Genomic DNA, 22,667 nt, shown 5'->3' with positions numbered 1-22,667 from the left:
ATTAGTATATGAATGTATTATATATTGTATTACACTCCATGGTAGGGCTGCATGATAAATCGCATTTGATTGTCATGTGCATCTCGTTAGTAAATGCGGTTCTGTGATTATTAGTAATCAAGTGCTTTCAGATGGAGCGGCATTTAATAGACAAAGTCATAGTTCACTGACAAGCTACGCAATATCGTGTTAATAACTGCAGATGAATCGCATTCGATTAGGAACGTGATATTGCGTAGCTTGTCAGCGAACTACGGCTCTGTGTATTAAATGCTGCTCCATCTGAAAGCACATGATAGAGATTTACCACTAATCACAGAACTGGTTTTACTGATGAGATGCGCATGACAATCGCATGCAATTTATCATGCAGCCCTACTCCATGCCATAAACTATAACAAAGGACCTACAAGGTCCATACTTCTTGATTCTAGCAAACGCAATAGGGTCTGCATGTATAAAATGATACTGAAAAATGATAAACAAAAATAAGAAACTAAGTACTTGAGAAAATATTTTTTCCTTACAAAACAGATAGGCCTAAAACATTTTTATGAAGTGACTTATCCAGGTGTGTACCAATTTTTTATACAAAGTATGTCTACACAAGAGAGGTGATTAAACTGTAGGAATACACTATAATTAATGAAGAGCATGACTTGTTTTTTCTTAATTCATTATAATGATAATGATCTAAAGGTTACTTTTAGAGCCTGTAAAGAAATATTCTGACTTCGCCAGCTATCTAGACTTTACCTATCAAACTAACAATTAGAAGTCAAACTTCCAATCATCTTCTAGTGATAAAATGTGTGCTAATTATTAGGGCTGCCCTCGGATTTTTCCAGTCGACTAGTAGTCGTTCATTTGAAGCATTAGTCAACTAATCGATTGTTTATTAATAAACCATTTAAATCATTATAATGAGCCTTTAATTGCCTACATAGCCTAATAAGCACTCAAGTACACGTATTAAGCTTGCCACAGCACACCGGCAGAAGTAATGATTATGAATGTGTCAGCGGAAAACAATAAGGAGACTGCGTTAACATTTTAATAATTTGATAAACTAGTGCTTTCTTTGTTTTCAGCTTTAGAGATGAAATCGGTGACACTGACTCGTCATCTCCGCAAAAGTGATGCGCATGTATGCATGTTTCTTTAGGACTGTCATAAAGAATTGTCCGCAGTAAAGTTTTTTTATTTTTATTCAGAATAGTTAAATTCATTTTGGGCTACCAAAATCTGAAGAATGCCTGCCCGAAGTGCTACCAGGGATTTAGAAATTTTGCGAGCCACGTCCTGTAAAATCCAGGCTTTCAAAGGTTCTGCATGATCCTCGTTTGTAAACATTTCTAGGGGCTGAATCGGGCTCAATTTTGTATAATGAAATTAACACCATTGTTACTTTTTACAGCTGAGCAGATAAAACTTGCAGTTATGGTAAGTGATGTGTCATTTCCATAACATCCTCTAAGCAGTTCGCCAATCACAACTCACTGGGCCAGCTAACCAGTCAGGGCACATTTCGTATTTTGGAAGAATGGGTTTCATCGAAACAGAAACTAAACAGGGCACTTAAGACAGACTGGGAAGAGAGGTGCTGTAATAATGTTAAATATGTGAAAAATAATTAAAGGAAACCCTATTCTACTACACCCCAAAAACCAAATCAAGACTTTGTAAAAGAGCATAATTAGGATGTAACAATTCACTCAACTCACGATGCGATACATGATACTGAATTCACAATATGATTTTCTCACTATTTTTTTATTTTTTTTAAATTAAAGACAAACTCTAAATGAAAAGGTGTCCTGTTATATTTCTTGGACAAAATGCTGCACATTTCTTTGTGAAATTGAAATGTCAAATAAAACTAAATAGAAATGTTAAAACAAACCTCAAATCAAATTAATACAATATAATACAAGAAAATAAAATACAAATAATAAAAATAAAAGAAGTCTCTTCATATAAACAAATAAATCATGATCCAACTAGGGCTGGTATGAATACCATTTTTTGAGCTTCGAAGGTTTGGTAGTAATCAACCCCGAATATTCGAAGCTTCAGAGGAAGGGGGCTGAACATATTCTACACCGAACGTGAGTGGCGTGGCGCGATAAAATACAATAGAACCTACTATGCTGTCTACACTGGATGTGACCAACAAATACCCGACAGTAAACTGCTACTGCGTTCTGTTAAAAGGAATCTCTTACTTACATTGTACAGTAGGTGGCCAACCAAAATGAGCTTTTTGCCGCCGCGAGAGCCTCTGCCGCCGCGTCTGCAAAGTGCATGGAGCTTTTGACTGCTGAGTGGCGCTTTAACACAAGTTATCAAACAAGCGCATCAAAGCACATTTTCGCAAATAGCCATCAGCTTTGCCTCGCCGATGTGTTACATTGAACTGCTGCAGTCGGGGAAAATACACTGTACTTAAATTATTGAATATTCACAGATAAAAGTTTAGTACTTATGAAGTTATGTGCGTTTCTTAGAACAAATTCAAGCATGATAAATGTCAAGCCTATGAGCCTGTGCTTATATTTTCTCTAAGCTACACAGTATTACACCATATTTTAGATTTGAAACATTTAATAGGTGTGCAGTATTATTTATATAATATGAATTATATGTTATATTATCCTAAAGAAATGGTGGTTTACTTCGCATCAGATCATTAAAAGTGGTAGCCTATTTTAGTGAGCTAGGTTACATGGATTTATAAGCAAAATGTCAATATTCTCACATATTAGGCTTATATTTGTCACAAATAAATTGTAATTTATATTTTAAAAATTAAAATACTTTGTTATTCGTTACTTGTCCTTTAATTTGACAGATAACTTCTTGGAAAAAAGATATCTGTCTGTACACTGATTAAGAAATTGTTGCATGTTTTAAAAATTATTTCCTTTATTTAGTAAAACGTGAGGCACTGTATAATTTCTCTCCCATTATTTAGACCTAATTAAAACAAGAAACGAATAAATTAAACCTGCACGATTTAGCTAAATCATTGAAACTCTAAAGAATGGACGAATTAATAAAACGTCCTCACGTTTAAACTCAAGTTCTCTCATTATAATCAACAAAATGCACATGATGTGAAAAAGAGCTTCATTAATTGACAGCTTCAGTGATTTTAAAGGGAGCCTTTTTACTTGCTTTCATATAATTTAAGTAAAATAAAAAATAAAAATGCAGCCGCATTTAAATGCAGGTGTGTATCATATTCCGTAAAATATCAGCGTGCAAGATTTGCGTGGCGCGCATGATGCTGAGTGCAACGCACAGCATTTATTCTTATTTGTCTACATATTTTATACTCATTACAAATCTTGTTTGGTTTTATTTTGGATAATTGCATGTAAAAAATGATTTACTTTGTAATGCACATGCAAAATGTGAAACTTCCATCTTATTCGCAGTCTATAACATTTTATAATTATTTGTACAATAATATTTAACTTAACCTGCTTTATATCTTTATTATTTAATGCAAAAGAGATTTATTAAAACAAGTTTATAAGAGTCATGCATCCGTTTAAACTTGATCAAGAACAACTAATGATCAACGAACTGGAGCGACATCAGCCGTTAGATCATTTTAAAACATCAAATAGCCTCCAATTTACAGGTTATAACTGCACCTGTCTCGGTTGTAGACTTGTGAAGATTATTTTTTAATGTGGATCCCGAACTGTAACCGAAAAGAAATGTGCTCTATTATTATTCATATTCAAGTGTTTGTGCGAAAACTATTAATGCACATGCATGACAGGGAGGCACCCTCTCGATCACTTGATTTTTTTCCTGAAAATGAAATGACTTAAAATTAGGGTGCCTCACATACATGAGAAATATATCTATAGAAAGCTTGAAATGTAAGCATTATGTAATCTGTGAAGGCTGCATTTCTCTTTAAAGGCATGTACAGTATACTGTGGAGATGAGAGTCAGCACTGTGAATTTCATCTTGCAGCCGACAAGAAAACATTTATTTATTAATAAATAATTAAAATGTCTCCTTTTTCACAATTATTAAGCTACTTCTGCCTGTGCTTTGTGGCAAACTTAATGTGTGTGCTTGAGTGCGGAATATATTAAGGCTCATTATGGATTAGATGTTAATTTAATATAAACATGCGATTAGTTGAATAATCACTTAAATGAACGACTAGGCTACTAGTAACTAGAAAAATCTTATGTGGGGGGCAGACCTATTAAATACCCTCTAGACATCTCGGTTAAAGTTTTTAAAGCATTTCCACCGTGGTCTAAAGTACAGTGAAGATTAGGCAAATAGTCTGGTGACGCAGGTCTGCATGCGTTTATCAATACAACAAAGTACGCAGATTTCGGACTTGCATCCTCGGTAGTTCGGACTTTGCAAGTTCGACTCTGGAGTGTGATCTCCTGCGGACAGGACGACACAAGTCCGTTAATTCTGCAAACAGCAGTGTACTTAACATCAGTCAGCTTGCCTTGGCTACTGCAATTTTCCTCACTGTATATTTACAATAAAATGAAATAGGATATCAAATACCACTGCCTCCTTTCGTTTTCATTTAAACATAATAATAGCTGCAGAAATGTACTTAGTTCAGGGAAATGTGTATATATACAACCATTACAATGAAACAAAATATAATATCAATTGCCTCTTTTTATTTTCATTTTAACATATAGATAAATTGAATACAGACCAAACATTACCTGTTAGATTTACCCAAAACGAACTATATTTTATGTTTAACCACTAAAGAGACATCAGAGCCAGTGGCAAATGTCAGGACTAGCCTAGCTGAGACTGCTCTAGGAGGATACATGAGAACTAAGCTCCCGCTGATCGTGTGGAGCTGATCGTCTCCGAAATCTGCGAAACACATTTTTAAATAGGCGCTGCCTTTATAAATAAACTGCAGATTTGAGTTTTAAACAACTACATTCTCGCCTGAAATACTTTTTAAACTACATTTCACGACACAATAACAGTAATATTTTGAAAATTATCTGAATAAATGGTGGTTGAAATCACAATGCTGCGTGAACTCAACCAATCAGCATGTTTAGCACCCAAGTCCCATTCCCGAAAGTTCTGGACCTTTGAAAAAGTACTACCACACCAGCAGGGACTTTCTGAGGGGCATTTTTTTTACACAGAACTTTATTTTAGTGTTGTCAAAAGACCCGGTACTTCGGTACCAAGTCGGTACTAAAAAAATGAAAATGTCACGGTAGCAGGTTTCTATAAGTACCGGTGGTACCGAGTACCCGGTTCAGCGCTATGATTTTCACGAAGCAGAAAACGCGGACGGAATCTCAAAATCCAGTCATGAAAATGAAACTTACACTTTAATATGAACAGTCACGGAATTTGTCAAAGTTAGCATAAATTAATCAAATCTCCATATGGACCAGTATCTGTAAATGTTCTGCGCGTCTCTGTGTGACTGAATGAATGGCAGAGACGTGCGGGTTTGTTTACTACATAGACTAAAGCGTGTGACGCTTGCAGTAATTTCAGCATCTGCCGTCTCAATGAGTACATAAATACATAAACAATATAACCAGAACTGTTCTGAGTCACTTCACAAGTATTTTACCGTTTCATTTGAGTAAGACCAGTGTCAATTTAAAGGTATTCATGGCAACCCAGGGTTCTCTTTCTAACATTCGTTCAGTATCTCACTATGGGACCGCCTCAGGGCATGGCCGATCGCGGAAGCACCTATAACACCACGTCTGCCAACCATGGCAGACCAATCGCTGCAGCGATCAGGGAGTCCTGCCTCCCTGTATATAAAACCGCAGCTACCTGCCATTTCGTCATTCTCGCTCTCTTTCCCCGTGAAGATTTCGGAAGCTGTCCTCAGCAGACTTGTGGAATTATTGCTAAACAGATTTTTATCGACGGAGCCGCAAGGTAACGTCCCAAACGCAATAGATTCTTAACGTTTGTCGAGTGACTTGCCACTTAGAGTAAGATAACTAACGCGTTAAGGCGAGTTTTCTACTTTAAGCTTTTCTATTTATTTTTTCCAAGTTTTTGGCGCGCTCACCACGCACCAAAAAGTAGGAAAAAAGGCTCTCTGTCGCAGCACAGCTCCGTACTAGTTGTCACGTTGTGGTGGGCTTACCGTACGAAGAGAGTGCAGCTTCATGGCCACTGCAAAAGAGCCGGAGAGCCCCGGAGGAAAGGGGCCATCCTCCTCATCTGTGTGCGTGCGGAATGTGGATTTCTGCGAAAGATTCACACGGTCTCTGCATCTTCTGCTTGGGTGCTAAACACGCTCAGGCAGCGTTGTCCAACCCCGAGGGCTGTCCCCACTGCGCGACGTTCTCGGTCAAAACCCGAGAGCGAAGGCTTCGCATTGCAGTAGCTGGGAAGTCGGACCCATGCCTCTCTGCTCAACCCAGAGAGGAACCGATGGATTGTCCACAGGCCTCCAGCTCCTGGGGTGAGATGATGGAGAAGGTGTCACCCGTCCTTCCCCCGCTGTTTGAAAATCCGTTAGCGGGAGAGGAAGATGACGATGACGAAGTGTTGTCGACCATCCTCGAGGACGAGGATGACGACGATGAAGATGCTATTCTTCCCCCGATGCAGTCGCGTCCGCCGAGTGCACAGGATGAGAGCTCACCCTCCCCTGTGCAGATGGATACAGATCTTCTCGAGGTCTGTCGCAGGGCCGCAGCTAGACTGTCGATCGACTGGCCATCCCAACCAGCAGATAAAGGAGCTGAAAGAGACTTGTATGACGGAAAGAGACTTCCGTCACATCTCCCTCCAGCGAGGCAGTTTATTCCAGCCGTCCTGGCTTGTGTGGCTGAAATGAAGAGGTTTTGGGATAAGCCTTTTTCCCACCGAGTACCTGTTAAGGGCTTCTCGAGGCTAGATGTCCAGGGAATGGAGGATCTGGGGATGGCAGATCCTCCCCCTGTAGAATCATCTGTGGCGAATCATTTGAATCCGAGCCACAGAGCAGCGCTCTCTTCAATTGGGGCCTCTTTGCCAGGGAAAACAGAGCGCTTCGCCGCCTCCGTTTTTCAAAAGATTTATAAATCTTCTGCACTGGCCGTACGTGCTTTGAACGCGACGTCCCTCCTTAAGCCTATCAAGCGGAGTTATTAAAGGAGATGGGGCGTCAGCTGGACTCCGGTTCTCCCAACCCAGCGCTCTGGGAGGAGATATGCGTCATTGCAGATTTAAACCTGCGCACGTCCCGCGGAGCAGTTCAAAGCTGCGGTCGGAGTATGGGCTTAGCGGTTGTGGGAGAGAGATCGCTATGGCTGGGTTTGTCAGGCCTCTCTGACAAAGAAAAAGTGGAGTTTTTGGATGCCCCTATCGATCCAAAGGCCATGTTCGGCGCGACGGTAACAGCTATGCGTCAGCAATGTGGCCTGCGGAAAAAAGAGGGAGAAGCATTCGAGGTCTGTCTCCCCAGAAAGCCGACAGCTCGTCCTTATCACCCAAGCCGTCCGAATTTCAGGCCTTCAGGTAGAGGAGGTCATTCGGATTATCAACCTTCCCGTCCTGCTCCGCCACAACAGCCGGGAAGCGCGGGCCCTCAGTCAAAGTCTGGTTTCGGGAAACCGAAACAATCGTTCGCAGCCGCAGCAGCGAAACACCGGTCGGCCCCCCCTCAGGGGAACAAAAAGAGGTGGTCGACCTGAGACATCAGTTTGGCAACAAGAAGGGTTTGGAGACAACACTCAGGGTTTTTCTGTCCCATCCCTTCAAAACGATTCCTTTCTCCCTCCCACGGGGAAACGGAGAAGGAATTTAAGTGTGCAAAGCATTCGTGTGGGCAGTTCAAAGTCCAGTGTTCGCGGGGAAAATGGCCCATGTTCCCCTGGCGCCCCCCAAAGAATTGTCTCTCCCTCCACTTACGAGGTTTGTTCTGAGGGAGAAAAGACAAAAGTTCGTAAGCATCCCCATCACAAATAAAGTTTTCTCTGTTGCATCCAAGCCAAGGGCTGAGGGCACAGAGCGGGATAAAAATAAAAATATATCACAAAAAAGTAAAACAATCACAAAGAATAACGAATATAACTCCTTCAACGGAGCGTTATTCCCCCCCTTCACCACTAGAGGGTGCCACAGCACCGCTAGTGAGCGAAGCCGGGAAGAGAGAACTGGCGCGCATGCGCAGTTCATCCCTGGGTTTTAACCATGATAGACAGAGGATACAGACTTCAATTCGCTGTAAAACCTCCTGTGTTCAATGGAGTGGTAATTTCAGTGGCCCAAGGGGAAGCAGCTCAGGTTTTAGAGGAAGAAACATCCTCTTTAATGAGAAAAGGAGTGATAAGAATGATTCCAACGGAGGAAAGCCAGACGGGCTTCTACTCCCGTTATTTTGTGATTCCCAAATGAGGGGGAGGTCTCCGTCCCATTTTAGATTTACGGGTCCTCAACAAACACCTCAGAAAATACAAATTCAAAATGCTTTCGCTCAGAACTTTGTGCCAAAGTATCCGTCAAGGGGATTGGTTCACCTCAGTGGACCTCCAGGACGCATATTTTCACATAGATATTTTTCCTGCTCAGAGGAAATATCTGCGGTTCGCTTATCAGGGCACAGCATACGAGTATATGAGGATCCCCTTTGGCATGGCTTTGGCACCCAGGGTATTTACCAAATGTGTGGAAGCGGCTCTGACACCGTTAAGAAACGGAGGAGTCAGAGTTTCATCATATCTGGACGATCTGCTCATCTGCGCGCCGTCTCCGCATCAAGCAGAGAGCGATACACACACACTAGTGACGCATCTGGAGAGATTAGGTTTCAAGATAAACCAAATGAAGAGTTGTCTAATTCCTTCACAGGAAATAGTCTACTTGGGTCTCAGGTTGAATTCAGTGAGGTTTCGAGCGTTCCTATCAGAAGAGCGCATCAAAACATTTCTCACCTGCCTCTCCCTCTTTCAACGAGGGAGTTTAGTCTCTTTCGGAATGTGTCTTCGACTACTGAGTCTGATGGCCTCAACAGTGTCAGTGGTTCCCCTGGGACTGCTGAGAATGAGGGATTTTCAGAACTGGACAGCGTCACAGGGCATTCGCCCCATGAGCCGTCTCAGCCGCAGAGTGCACGTCTCACCAGAATGCATGAGCGCTCTCTGTCACTGGAGAGCCCCGTCTTTTCTCAGGACAGGATGTCCTCTGGGCCCTGTACTATTGAGAAAAGTGGTGACAACAGATGCATCTCTCACGGGCTGGGGGGCAGTGTTCGAGGGCAGAACAGTGAGGGGAGTTTGGTCTCCGGCACTGAGAGAGAAGCACATAAATTTTTTTCTAGAACTAATGACAGTGTTACTAGCTCTGAGACATTTTGTGCATTTTCTCAAGAATCATCATGTATTGGTCAGGACAGACAATACAACGGTGATAGCCTACATAAACCGTCAGGGAGGAGTGCTTTCTCACAAGCTTCACTTGTTAGCGAAAGAATTGATTATGTGGAGCAGCAAGAACCTCCTGTCACTACGCGCGACGCATGTTCCAGGAATTATGAACGGGTGGCGGATTTACTGTCCAGAGGGAATCCTCTGTACGGGGAGTGGAGACTCCACCCCCAAGTTATGCTCATGGTGTGGCAGAGATTCGGCCAGGCCGCCGTAGATCTCTTCGCATCGCGCGAAGACGCGCAATGACGCGCAATGTCCCCTGTTCTTCTCTCTGGTGGGCAACGATGCACTGTTGGGTGTGGATGCTCTAGCACACGAGTGGCCAGACATATTACTTTACACTTTCCCTCCGTTGAGCCTGATCGAGCCGACACTACGAAGGGTTCGGGAACGAAAGCATGTAATGATTCTGATCGCGCCATACTGGCCGGGGAGACTTTGGGTTGCGGAGATTGCGCAACTGCTCTACGACCAGCCATGGCCTCACAAGCACGGGGGGAAATATTTCACCCCTCCCCTCAGAAACTAGCTCTCTGGGCCTGGCCCGTGAGAGGCTAAATCTGAGTGCAGCTGGGTTACCTCCGAAAGTGATTGAGACTATTCAGAACGCGAGGGCTGCCTCAACGCGCTCTTTATATAATCTCAAATGGAGGGTGTTTGAGGGTTGGTGCGCAGATAGGAATATAGTTCCTTTCCTGTGTTCAGTTTCGGATATGCTTGTTTTTTTACAGGACCTTCTAGATAAGGGCAGAGCCTTTTCTACGGTTAAGGTTTATCTGTCTGCTATCTCGGCATGTCATGTGGGTATTAACTCGGGTACTATTGGCCAGCACCCTCTCGTCTGTCGATTTATGAGAGGTGCACGTCGGTTACACCCAGTGTCGAAGCCACTGGTCCCGCCCTGGGACCTGTCCGTGGTTCTGAACGCGCTCTCAAAAAAGCCCCTTTTGAGCCCATTGAAAAAAATTGCCTTGAAGCTACTAGCTCTAAAGACGGCTCTGTTACTCGCTCTCACTACAGCAAAAAGGGTGAGTGAACTACATGCTTTATCAGTTCACTCCTCATGTATGATGTTCGCTCCAGGTGTCCAAAAAGTCACTTTTAGAACTAACCCGGCGTTCGTACCCAAAGTGTTTGATCACGCTGGTGCAGTTCAATCAGTGGACCTGCTCGCTTTTCATCCACCACCCTTTGCATCCCCAGAGGAGGAGAGGTTACACAGCTTATGTCCTGTTCGTACTCTGCATATGTATGTTCAGAGAACACATACAATTCGTAAGAGCAATCAGCTGTTTGTCTCTTGGGCTGACTCTTACAGAGGAAGACCTATCTCCCATCAACGCCTTTCTCATTGGGTGGTGGAGGCTATCATATTATGTTACAATAATTCGAATTTGGAGCCCCCAAGAGGACTACGAGCACACTCTACTAGAGGCATGGCTACTTCCTGGGCCCTGTTTAGAGGCATCTCTATTCAGGAAATTTGCGCAGCAGCCAGCTGGTCTTCTCCGCACACATTTGCTCGTTTCTATAGACTGGATGTGACAGAGCCCTCTCTGGCCCATTCTGTTCTGGGAGTGAGTAGTCAGGTGGTATAATGCAATTTTACTAAAGGACGAGTTCCTCATATTATTCTGTTTTCACCTCCATCGGGAGCTATGATTCAGATAATTACACAGCCTTTCTTAGTCTGCTTCGTCAGCATATCGGCAATACGGGAGTTGTCTATATCCCATAGTGAGATACTGAACAAATGTTAGAAAGAGAATGTTAGGTTACTGACGTAACCCCGGTTCTCTGATAACATGAGTGAGGTATCTCACAAACATTGCCCTCCTTGCCTATCCTGCACGGAGAAGAGATATGCGGAGAATGACGAAATGGCAGGTAGCTGCGGTTTATATACAGGGAGGCAGGACTCCCTGATCGCTGCAGCAATTGGTCTGCCATGGTTGGCAGACGTGGTGTTATAGGTGCTTCCGCGATCGGCCACGCCCTGAGGCGGTCCCATAGTGAGATACCTCACTCATGTTATCAGAGAACCGGGGTTACGTCAGTAACCTAACGTTTCCCACACATTGATTTGTTGCGGCCGCCACAATATCAGATCTGACCGCCACAAATAGATTTTCCAAAAGGCTTTGACTTCATTGAATAAACATGAGCACTGCACGTTTCAAAATCAAAAAACAATGCGGGTGTTTTTATATCACTTTATTTCAGAAGGAAACCGACTGTATTTAGAAAATTTTCTATGTCATTTTCATTTCATCATGCATGTAATGCCTGATATAGCAGCGTTTGTGAGCTCAGCGCTGCTTTGCAGCCATTACCGGTGAAACCTCTCTCTCCCGCTCTCAAAGCGCCTCCTGCTGGCAGAGAATGAATTTGCATATATATGTATCTATGGGGGCGGGGGAGTGCCACCACAAATAGAGTGTAAAGAACCCGTCAAAATAAAAGTTCATTTTTACATAAAGGCATTGTGCTAGAAATATTTCTATTATTTAGTAGAATGTATGTGATACTGCTACTACTGTTGAAAAAAATTAATAAAACTTTATTTTTGAAAGAAATAAATCCCCTTTATTTAACAAAAAATAAAATGTGTTTAAATTTCATTAATTAAAAGACAAATTAAATTTGGGTGAAACTTGTTTACTGTTTTTCATAATTATATTACTTGTAGAAAAACTTTAAACACAATTGTAAATAAGTATAAAGAATGGCATTGGTTTTTTTAATTAGCATATTTTTGTGTTTTGCTTTAGTACCGAAATTGGTACCGAGAACCATGGATTTTCACTGGTATCGGTACCGAATACTGAAATTTTGGTACCGTGACAACACTACTTTATTTAGATCCTGGTTCCTGCTGTGGAAACACACCGAGTACCAGCCCAAAGTCCCTAGTTCCTGGGTAAAGTTCCAGCAGTGGAAACACGGCTTTATATTGTATTGTATCTAATACTCTGTATGCAGTTGCAAAAATGACAAAAGCCAAACCAAACGAGGCATTTGTCCTACTTTGCCTAAACCTGCTCTGCAAGTTCATTGTTATTTGTGAATGTAGGCGTTTGAGGTAGGCTTTAAGACCAAGCAGAATCCTGTGCCAGCTGCTCACGCTTCACAGCGAGTGTGACTCGCGCTAACTGACCCAGGTTCAAAGTCTGCAAGTTTTGATTTTACAAAATCAATTTGGGCGAATGCAACTGAGCCCAACATTTAGCAAGGCAGGAAAACATTCAGTCTACCTGTGTATTTCATTGTAAGTTAATGCTGATAAATAGAGAGTTAAAAAAATAAAATAAAATAAAAAATAAAAACTAGTGTAGGCTATTCTTAAACTTGGACCTCATTATACTGAAGTACAAACACCAGAAGCAACCTCTAAGTGTTCTTTCATTGAAAAGTATGAAATTTTTTTATTGAAGTGCTATATGGTTGAAATAATATTTTAGTTCAAAACTTTAAATGCCATTGTTTAAAAAAAATGCTTTATTGACTAACGTTTCATAGACCTTCAGTTGTTATGCTTCAAAATTCCATGCCATTTGTAATTTCACAGTATTTTCACCTCCTAAATTACCTTGTAAAGTCACAGTTCTATAATGGTAAAATTTACTCAGGCCGATGGCATTTTTTGTGACATTATTTTTATTTTTATTTTTTTTAGAATAATTGTAGCCTACATAAATGGGTAAAGCAAAACAAATATGATTATTTCTGATAACATTTTAACTGCAGGCAGATATAGGCCTATATTATTGTACATTACAAATATTTGGATCGTCCCTTATTCTGTCCCTTATTTTCTTAAAGAATAAACACTTATTTTCTACAAGAATAAACACTATTTTCTTAAAGAATAAGAGAGAAAGAATCACAATTAGCCATTATTTTCCATTTCTGAAGTTAATTGGCAACCCTAATGATAATGTAATTGTCTTTTGACTCCCCTGACAATGGCACCTTCCTAAAAAAAAAAAATCGTGTTGTATGAGATATGCAGGCGAATAATAGATTTAAAAAAGAAAAAAGTGGTTGCTTGGCTTCCGAAATGGAAAACGATTACAGCTCATTATCACACTGTAAAAAATGATATGATGAAAAGTCATGATAACATATTTTTAAGTTAGGCTACATTAATTCATAGAAATAATTTAAGCAATTTAAAACTTTTTTAATGCTAGATTCAACTTGAATTTCAATACTATTAGACAGAGTTTAAAATCTCAAGGAGTTTATAAGTTGAAATGGATAAAATGTCACAGTGCATGTTAAATAGCCTAAATGAACTTGTATCTTGTATAATATCCAAAGACCTTGATTGCATGTTACCATGAAACTAACAATATAATTTTATTTATTTTTTTAAATTAACAATTCCTGTATAAAATGGGACAGCAACCTTTATATCAAACATTTTTAAATCGTCCACAGCTGAGCAACGCAGGAGGCAGGTTCTGCGCCCGAGTGCACGAAGTGAATGTGCATGCACAATTTTTTTTTTTTGTTGGGGGGGGGGGCTGGCTTTTTTTGTTTCTTAAAGTAATTTTCAGATGCAATGAAAAAAAAAACTGAATAAAAACCTACACGAAACTTGTAAATAGTTAACAACATAGTCTAGATTAGGCCAAGACTCTGTTGCTAAGTATACTATAATGTAAATTTGTTAACCCACAGTAACACATTTTAACCGATTAATCGCCTATTTTCATTTGCTGCATGTTTTTTAAAAACACGCTAAAAATAAATAACGTTTTTGAGAGGAAAAAATATATATGTCATGTATAAGTCACATTTTATTACATTCAGAAATAATAACGGCAGGCCTAATAATGTTATAATGTACCAACAGGATATTTTTAGTTCACCTCACTTTATAACAAATCCTTTAAATTGAACTATCAGAACAGAACAAGAATTAAAAATATGTAATTCTAATGGATAAATACAATTGCAGTATATAATAATAATATAGGCTTAGCTATAAAAATAAAATAAAAATAAAATGATACTAATTTAAAGTGAAACATAAGGTAAGGTTGGGTGGTAACACTTTAGAATACTGTTTCTTACTTACTGCATAACTAATAAGGAATTCTTGAATAACTAACAGGTGATTATTCATTAACACTTAATTCACTACTGTTAACTACTAAGGAAGATGTGTTAACTAATCAGTATGTAATACAATTTTATAATTGTGTTAAGTAACAGTTAGCTAATCAATAACTAATATATTCTGTCATACCTCCTGAAGAACTACTATTAATTATCTACTAGTTAAGATTCAAGAAATATAACTATGAAATTAAAGCTGCAAGCAGCGATGAACGGGCCCTTGCACCCGGGCTCACCGCCAGCGGGTGGCTTTAGCACATTAGCACTCTGTCCAGCACTTTTATCAAGCATATGAAATTTAGTGCAAATTGAACATGGAATGTTTGAGTTAGTATAAAGCATGAGGTGTCCTATTGCCCACAGGTGGCGCTATGATTATAACTGAATATTGGCCTTTAGATATCTTCAGGCCATGACTCTTTCCAAATATTTGAAGTTTGATGCAGATTGGACATTGCATGTTTAAGTTAGTGTAAAACAAGCCATTTCCTGTTGCCAGCAGGTGGCGCTATGATTATAGTGGAATACTGACCTTCAGATGGCCAAGACTCTTTTCGAACATGTGAAGTTTGGGGAAGATCGGACATCTTATGCCTGAGTTACTACAACTTCGGTGCCATGGACACGCCCTTTAATGAAAACTCAAGATCTTCACAATTTAACTTCGCAAAGGCCTTTAGATTAGACTGACCAAAAAAAAATATAAAGTGTCATAAAATTTCTAGGAGTAGTTTGTTACAGCGTAATACATGTCACTTCCTGTTGCCAGCAGGTGGCGCTATAACGATAACTGAATATGGGCATTTAGATATGTTCAGGGCAGGAGTCTTTTCAAATATGTGAAGTTTGAGGCAGATTGGACATTGTATGTCTGAGTTATAGCAACTTCCTTTCTCATGGCGAAACATCGAAATTTGTAAGGCTGCCACAGACACGCCCTTCAACGAAATCTCAAGATCTTCGCAATTTAACATTGCAAAGGCCTTTAAATTAGGCATACCAAATTTGGTGTTGATCTGAATAAATCTCTAGGAGGAGCTTGTTAAAATACAAGGCATGCAAATGACAAAAATGATGCAAAATTTGCTCATAAAATAAAAAATAACCGACTTCCTGTTGGGTTTCGGATATTGCTCCAATAGTCTTTTTTGTAGGTACTGATGCTTTACATGTGTGTGCCAATTTTCATGCATGTAAGTGAAACATAGCTCGAGGGCTGCTGATTTTTTTAGAATAGGTGGTGCTGTTGAGCCATTTTGCCACACCCTCTTCTGAAACCTATATCAGACGTAAATTTTCACCAGGTCTGACGTGTGTGCAAAGTTTCATGACTTTTCGGTCTAAACGGGTTGTCCCTATTCTCTTAATGAGTAATGGGTGTTTTTTTGGGCGTAACGTGCAATAAACCAATCAGAGTCTCATCTTCCATTCCCTTTAAGAGCCAGTTGCGCTCGTGCCATGACGGATTGCTATTTACATGGCGGAATTTGGAAAGCGCAAAGACAGAACGCGTCTCCGAGATGAAACGGAGCTGCTCGTGTGCGAGCAAATAGATAGCCTAATTCTGATACATGCGATGACTATTCATTATGACATGTAGGCATTTTTATATTTAATTAGCCTACAAAAAAATTATTATGCATTGCAATCCTTTAATTTTTAATATTTGGCATGTTTGTGTGCTGCTTTGCGTCCCTGTGTTTAATAAGCAGCGTGTATGCGCGTTGTGGACCCGCCTATACTAAGACGCTCTTTAAATAACAAAGAAAAAACATTGCGCCAGACTTTAGACCAGGTTTGAGTTGGTATATGGCGCAGTCTATTTTCAGCTCCTTAAAATAGCAATGCGCCTGAACACACTTCTTTTTTAGACCAGCACGCCCATGGGTGCACAAATGGGCCCAAATGCATTTGCTAATTAAATGACGTGGCGCTGAACGGGAAAATGTGAACGGCCCCGGACTGAAACTAGCAAACACACTTGCGCTACGCCTTGCATCGCATTGCGCCGGGTGTATGATAGGGCCCATAATATTGTATTGTTATATAGTTATTATATCCATGTTGTCTGTCTGGAACGCAGCATTAGGTTAACGTCAATAAACTATCGTTTAGCCTTCTACAATTAAGAGCCAATCTTTAATGTGACGTTTCAGCACTTGACAAACGGATAGCGTCTCCTAAGTAGCACTTGAAGCACAGCTACGTGCCAATGCTTTACGTGCATTGTTGGGAAACGCACGTGAAACAATAACAAACGATCGTAAAATTACTCGTAGAAAACGTTCTTAAGCGCTAAGATCAGTCGTTATCGGGAAACCCGGCACAGAACTTTACACACAGGCAAACACGGCTTGTGTAACGCAGGAAAGCGCGTTCCTATAGCCTAGTAAAGTAGTGTAGTTATCAATATTATTAGTGTAATGCGTTACTTTACTTTGTTACCCAAAAAAGTAATATAGTTACTGTAATCCGTTACTTTGTAACTCGTTACCCCCAACACTGCTAATAACTACTACTGAACAGTTATACACAAATAGAAATTATAATAATTATGCTCTGGCCCACAATTCAAGTACTTGAGTAAAAGTACAGATACCCCAATAAAATATTACTCCAGTAAAATTATAAGTAGGCCTATTCATTTTCAGTAACAACTTTGTTACAGACCACTTATTAGCCTATAACGGAAATTAAATATGCATTTTGTTTGCTTCTACAGTAAATGTTTAACTTTTGATTATAAAATGTTTGTTAAATTAGTTTGTGTGCAGTATACATGTTAAAATTTAATAAAATATGCTGTATTAAGAAATGTTCTCATCTGAAATAAAGTTTGTAAATAAGTTTTGTCGTGCATTTTACAAAGTTTATGATTACTTTTAGTTTTTTTTTTTTTTTTAGAGTTTATGTTTGATTTGAGTCAAAATGATGTAGTAATTATTATTTACTAATAGGTTGACTTTAGAATACTGTTTCAGGTCCTAAGTAGTTCCTGTTGAATTATCTGATGAATGTTTATTAATTACTAAAGGCTTCACTAAAATTTCACTTTAGAATAGGCCTACTGTTTCAGGTGCGAAATAGGTTCTGCAGAATTATTTGATAATTATTTATTCATTACTAATGGGTTCCCTATGTTTTCACTTTAGAATACTGTTTCAGGTTCTAAGTAATTCTTGCAGAATTATATAATAATTCTTTATTAATTACTAACGTGTTCCCAATATTTTCACTTTAGAAAAGGCCTACTATTTCAGGTGCGAAATAGGTCCTTCAGAATTACTTGATAATTATTTATTCATTACTAATGGATTCACTATGTTTTCACTTTAGAATACTGTTTCAGGTTCTAAGTAATTCTTGCACAATTATCTAATAATTCTTTATTAATTACTAATGGGTTCCCAATATTTTCACTTTAGAATAGGCCTACTGTTTCAGGTACGAAATAGGTCCTGCAGAATTATTTGTTAATTATTTATTAATTACTAATGGGTTCCCTATGTTTTCACTTTAGAATACTGTTTCAGGTTGTAGGTAATTCTAGCGGAATTATATAATAATTCTTTATAAGTTACTAATGGGTTCCCAATATTTTCACTTTAAAATAGGCCTACTGTTTCAGTTTCGAAATAAGTCCTGCAGAATTATTTGATAATTCTTTATTAATTTCTAATTGGTTACCTGTATTTTCACTTTCCCTCAGTCCTTGCCTTACATACAGGAATTGAATGAATAGATCATGTGATATATGCTGAGGAGGCATACATACAGTACTGTATATAAAATATAAAAACTAAGGTAAGTTATCGCAAGGCAAGCGCGAATGAGAACAGTTATAAAAAAAAAAGGATTTTTAAATCTCAAATTGAAAATTGAATGCCAACCCACCGAACGAATATTCGAATAATCAAATATTCTGCTCTGGCCCTAGATCCAACCCATTTTTAATCTAGATTAAATTGTATAATTTCAAAATTTGAAGCAAAATCAGAATGGTCTGACTTTAGCTTTGTGAAACTGAGACGCAAATTCACTCTCTGACAGCAGGTGGCGCGCATGGAACAGTAGCAATATAGCATTTCTGTGGTTACCGCTGTAAATAATGCAGCTGCTACTACTTTAACCCTTAAATGCATGGATGTTTCGCCAATCATTATTACATATTCGGGTCTTTAGCAACTCGGTCCTATATATTCAACACGGATGGAACTCTAACTGCTGCAATAGGATAAAACTCCAAATATTTTAACTAGATAGTAAAGTTTGTAGACAAACTTTAAGTTGGCTTGAAAAAGAATAGAAAGTCGTTTTAAAAGCTTAAGGTTTGAGGCTTTTTAGTTTTAACTAATTTGAAGTAGGTTTAAAATTTTGAAGGCAATACAATCTATCAGAAAAATAGATAGATAAATAGACAGATAAGAAATTGTAAACTAGCATGTTGCTAACATGGTTAACAAGTGACTAGTATGTCGTTAGCATGTTTAGCATGTTTTTAACATAATTATTAAGTTACTAGCATGTCGTTAGCATGTTTCTAGCATGTTGCTAGCATGATTAACAAGTTACTATCATGTTGCTAGCATGTTTCCAGCATGAATAGCATGTCTCAAGCATGTTGCTAACATGATTAACAAGTGACTATCATTTTGTTAGCATGTTCTAGCATGATTAGCAGGTGACTAGAATGTTGCTATCATGTTGTTAGCATGATAGCGACATTAATTAGTCATTACAAGTGACTATCATGTTGCTAGCATTATTAACAAGTGACTAGCATGTTGCTATTATGACTACAAGTGACTAGCATGTTGCTAGCATGATTATCAAGTCACTAGCATATTTGTTAGCATGATTAGCAAATGACTAGCCTGTCATTAACATGTTGTTAGCGTGATTAGCAAGTGACTGACATGTTGATAGCATGACTAGAAACTGATTAGCATGTCATTAACATGGGCTGTTTCTCAATTCCAAGAATGCAAAGAACGGACTTGTGTTCTCGTGGAGACTGGTCTTGCCAAGCTTCCTTGGAAGAACGAACTCGAAAGGATGCGAGAACACAGAACGCACTTATGAGTATTGAGATGTGATGCGTTCTTGCTTAACTGACCGCATAATCACAGCATAAACAGCGGCCAATGAACCATAAATATAACATAACATTAGAAACAAATGTCATAACTTATTCAAACATTTCAAACTATTATAGATAATATTTACATACCGTATAATTGTATATCGTTTTATTTTATAGCGTTATATGTTTAACTATTACTTTGTTAAGATTAATTTTAATATGCCAGTAAAAACACTGCAGACTTTCTCCGGGTCTTATAACTTTATTAAAATTAAGAAAAACAAAACGGTGAATGTTTACTTTTCAAGAGCCTTCAAGCATTTGCGAGAGCGAGTTTAAAGCTTACAGGCTTCCGTACACCGGCCGCGCGCAGCGTCTTCTGTGATTTTTAACGGCTCGATTCTCTCAAGTCTGCACTCGATGCATCCTCGATATCAAGAACACATACGGGCACTTCCATGCGTCCTCTGTACTTGCGTTCTTGAGAATTGGAATTTAACTTCGACGGTTAATGATGACGTATAGCGAGAACACAAGGACGCAAGATCGCTAAAGAACACATATTGAGAAACAGCCATGTTGTTAGCATTATTAGCAAGTAACTAGCATGTTGCTAGCATATTTCCAGCATGATTAGCAAGTGACTAGCATGCCGTTAACAAGTTTCTAGCATGTTGCTAACATTATTAGCAAGTGACTAACATGTCGCTAACATGTTTCCAGCATGATTAGCAAGTGACTAACATGTTGTTAGCATGATTTGCTAGTCACTAGCATGTCATTAACAAGTTTTCTAGCATGCTGTTAACATTATTAGCAAGTGACTAACATGTCGTTAGCAATTTTCCAGCATGATTAACAAGTGACTAGCATGTTCTTAGCATGATTAACAAGTGACTAGCATGTTTTAGCATGATTAGCAAGCGATTAACATGTTGCTATCATGATTAGCAAGTCACTAACATGTTGTTAACAAGTTTCTAGCAGGTTGGTAACATTATTAACAAGTGACTAGCATGTCACTAACATGTTTCCAGCATGATTAACAAGTGACTAGCACGTCACTAGCATTTTTCCAGCATGATTAGCAAGTGACTAGCATGTTGCTACCATGATTAACAAGTGACTATCATGTTGCTACCATGATTAGCAAGATACTAGGATGTTGTTAGCATGATTAGCAGGTCACTAGCATGTCATTAACAAGTTTCTAACATGTTTGCTAACATTATTAGCAAGAGACTAACATGTCGCTAGCGTGTTTCAGGCATGATTAGCAAGATACTAGGATGTTGTTAGCATGATTAGCAGGTCACTAGCATGTCATTAACAAGTTTCTAGCATGTTGTTAACATTATAAGCAAGAGACTAACATGTCTTTAACATGTTTCCAGTAGGGATGTGCGCGACGACTAATTTGACGTTTGTCATTTAAACTGAAGTTTTGTATCCGACTAGTCTAAAAGCAAGAAACCCCAAAAGATGGTAAGGAAAAAAAAACATTGTGCGTGCGTGTATATAATAGCCTACATTTGAAATACTTAATCGATGAATCACACTGACAAATCCCTCAATGAATTTCATTAAAAATAAGTCACAATAATGCCGTACTCTTTCTTGGCTCGCGTTATCATCATTTAATTTTAGGTGGTCATTAAAAAAAAAAAATAGAAGAGAACACACTCAACGTCAGCTGATGCTTATTTATCAAAATCAGCTGGGGAAATGCAGAACAATGAAAAATCAATCAATAGCCTGACAGAATTCTTCATCTTCATATAACGTTAGCCAACACATTAAAACACAAGACAAAAACAATAGGGAATTTTATCAAGGAATAGCATTAAAACGGCTTAAAAAACATACTTCGTAATTTAGGCTTTATCATCTAAAAACAAAATGAACAAAAAGAAAGACAGGACCTGAGGTGATTAGGGTTTCCATCCAAAGTTGCGAATTTAACTTTAACAAAATTGGAATATCACATAAAACATTTGCGAACAAGCACTGTTTCCATCCAACGCATCAAAGAGAACAAAATTGTCACTTCCTGTTAAACTGGCACTAAATATCAGTAAGAAAACTAGGAGAACTGAATATAATGATTTTCATATGAAAAATACCTTGTGCCTCGCGAGCAGACGAAACACAATAAATTATGGCGGATGCATGCTGCTGTTTGGGAACGCAGTCGTGTAAGACGTACAGAAATACTTAGATGACAGACTTTGCTCAGGCATTTCAGAATGACCATAACAACATTTCAGATGCTGTGGAACGAGATCATGCAGTCCGCTGCTAGTCAAGTTATCCTTTGCGCTATCATAGCGCAAAGCCAAATATTTTTTTATATGCGCTTAGAGGAATTTATTCGCAAAATGCATTTCCATCTCCCGTTATTCGCATGAATCCTTTTTCGCAAAAGTCAAAAATCACCTCAAGCGAGCGTAAAAACTTTTTTGCGAATTAAGGGATTTTTATTCGAAATTTGGCGTTTCCATCACTCGTTTGTCATTCGATACTTCAAAATACGCATTAAAACAGGGTGATGGAAACATATTCCTGCACTTGAAAAAAACGTAGAGATAACGAAAAGCAAGCCAACAGAATTTCGGAAAGCGCCTGGACATCACGCAGCACCACCGAAGTGGATCTTCGAGGAATAGACGGTGCGGACGGGATCGCAGCGGCGGCGGGCTGTAGTGATTGACATTAGCTGGCTTTGGCTAGTCTCTAAGCTAATGCCTATGTGCCTGTAATGAATATGATTACGCATCGCTCCAGTAGAGTTATTGTAAGCCAATTTGACATTAAACAGTTCACACAAAACTTCAGTTTCCTTCTAATTCAAAATAATCCCACACCTTGCTCGTCTTTCGCGTGGTCATTTTTGAGCTTGCCACAACTGACAAGAAAAAAACTCATTCGAGGCATGAGGTAAAAATGTAGTTTACGTCCCGAAACACTTTTAAAAATAATGTATTATTTTTCAAATGTTTTATTTTTACTTGTTATTTAAAATGTTTTTAATGTA

At 39.0% G+C, this 22,667-nt stretch overlaps 1 protein-coding gene across 2 annotated transcripts in view; it reads right to left on the bottom strand.

Moving 5' to 3' along the window:
- LOC109085847 (LON peptidase N-terminal domain and RING finger protein 2-like) overlaps window positions 1-22,667 on the bottom strand; it is an 83,738-nt gene that overhangs the window by 48,672 nt on the left and 12,399 nt on the right. The window contains exon 1 of one of the 2 annotated variants that reach the window (XM_042756295.1): window positions 6,153-7,827. The exons of the other annotated variant lie outside the window; for it this stretch is intronic. The gene's annotated coding sequence lies outside the window, so the exon portion shown is untranslated. Of the gene's footprint in view, window positions 1-6,152; window positions 7,828-22,667 lie in introns of those variants that run through there. 2 annotated transcript variants of the gene reach the window in all.

The sequence above is a fragment of the Cyprinus carpio genome, chromosome A1, assembly GCF_018340385.1.
Source record: "Cyprinus carpio isolate SPL01 chromosome A1, ASM1834038v1, whole genome shotgun sequence".
Taxonomy (NCBI): domain Eukaryota; kingdom Metazoa; phylum Chordata; class Actinopteri; order Cypriniformes; family Cyprinidae; genus Cyprinus; species Cyprinus carpio.
The sequence above is the reverse complement of the archived record's forward strand: the minus strand, read 5'-3'. Positions and strand labels throughout refer to the sequence as shown.